A 2,081-nucleotide genomic window follows, 5' to 3' on the forward strand; every position below is an offset into this window, starting at 1 on the left:
ATTTGTGAGCATTTTCAACCTATTTTTTCGCGGCATGAAAATGCATTACAGAATCACGAAGCAGCCATAAAAGAACTGCAAACCATTGTTCATGAAAATCATGAGACCTTGTGGGCTAAAATTGACTCAGTTGCATCTAACGATTCGGTTACGCAACTTGCAAAAACTCAGGAAATCTTGAAGGACTCAGTAGATTCGATTTCAACACAAATGGACACTCTGAAACTTGGTTCAGAAAAACACACTGAGGAAATGTGTTCACTATCGGAGAAAGTAGCCGAACTTTCGGATCAGATCACTAACTTATCTACAAAGGTAGATGATGATCTGAATAACACAAGACCTGTAGCCTTCACTGACACAGAAGAGTATGAACAAATTAGAAAATTCAAACAAAATAAAAATCAAATCAATACACAGTACAAAAGAGAAATCCGGGAAGTACAAGATCAGTTGACGCAGGTAATACAAGAATTACATATTTCAGAGGACACTCGCGCTCCAGTACGGGAAGAGGGACATAGAAATACGGAACAACCACAAAATAATAACACAGGAGACTTCGGAAATTATGAAAGAAATTGGCAAGGCGCATTGGATTTTGAGATGGAACCGCCGACACGACGTAACAATGACCGATATGCTACTCGCCGACACGATGATTTTGACTATAAGCTGTTCATTACTACACGTAAATTCAAAACGTTTAAGAATTCTTCCAACGACATTCATCCACAAGCGTGGCTCCATCAATTCTCTCATTGTTTTCCTCCCAACTGGTCACTGGAGCACAGGTTAGAATTTATGTGTGGCTACTTGGAGAATGAACCACCTGTAAGAATGCGATCGGTCATTCACGATTCTCACAGTGAAGGAGAATTTTATCATGCCTTCCTCTCAGCGTATTGGTCTCAAGCTATACAAGACCGAGTAAAACATAGCATCATAATGATGAAACGTTTCGAACAATCTGAATTTTCCAGTCTTATGAAATATTTTGAAGACATGTTGCATAAGAATCAGTATCTTTCAAACCCATACAGCCCCTCAGAACTCATCCGCATTTGCTTAATCAAATTACCTGAACATTTACGACATATTATTTTGGCAGGACGTCGCAAAGACGACATTGAAGCTTTTCAGGGACTCTTACAAGAATTAGAAATTGACACTGACAGTCGCGGGATGCGAAAACAGGAAAACAATCACTACAGGTCACATCCGTCACAATTCCGTGATGACAGAAGCAATAACTGGACACAAGCCTATTCTTACAACGTAAATCGTGACCAAAACAGACACCACCCGTATGACAACCGTTGGCAGAGTAGTAATAATTACAGGGAAAGATCACCTCTTCGCGGTAATGACTACCACAGAGACAATCAGAGAAACAGGCAATATGGGAACCAAAATAATTATTATCAAGGGAGACAGAATAACTTCAGATGCAACGGTCCAGCGCGCAGTTACGATTCAGGGAGAAATTCTCCACCACTTAACCGACAAGAAAGAAACTACACGAACTACCGACATGACGACAGACGATGTGATCGTAACGACAGACCTGAATTGCATCAGAACTGGCAGGATTTAAACAGGGCAGGGCCCTCTCGTCACGGTGAATTTGTAGAAGTTAGGTCTCCAAATCCCAATAACGACGCTCGCCAACAAAGAGACAATAGGCAATGACTCACACCGCTGGCAGCCACAAATCGTACTTATGAAACTGACGACGCAGCTGCCGTAGCTAGTAATTACGTAAAAATGGAAGACATTAGGGACATCTTACTCCAGGAACACGACGTAAGACATAACAACATTGCATATCCTGTGATTCACATTACTGTAAATGACGTAAAATTTACGGCAGTACTTGACTCTGGCAGTCCCATTTCAGTAATTAGTGAAACAGCCTTTAGCAAATGCAACAAATCGAACGATTGCCCCACACTTCCGTTACGTAAGAATAAATTACAAGGTGCAATCTTTGGAAAAAGTGTAGATGTACGCCAACAAACCAATTTAGAATTCTTTTGCCAAAGCCACAGCTTCTCTATGAACTTTCTTATTGTTCCATT

This window comes from Schistocerca americana, chromosome 6 (assembly GCF_021461395.2).
Source record: "Schistocerca americana isolate TAMUIC-IGC-003095 chromosome 6, iqSchAmer2.1, whole genome shotgun sequence".
Taxonomy (NCBI): Eukaryota; Metazoa; Arthropoda; class Insecta; order Orthoptera; family Acrididae; genus Schistocerca; species Schistocerca americana.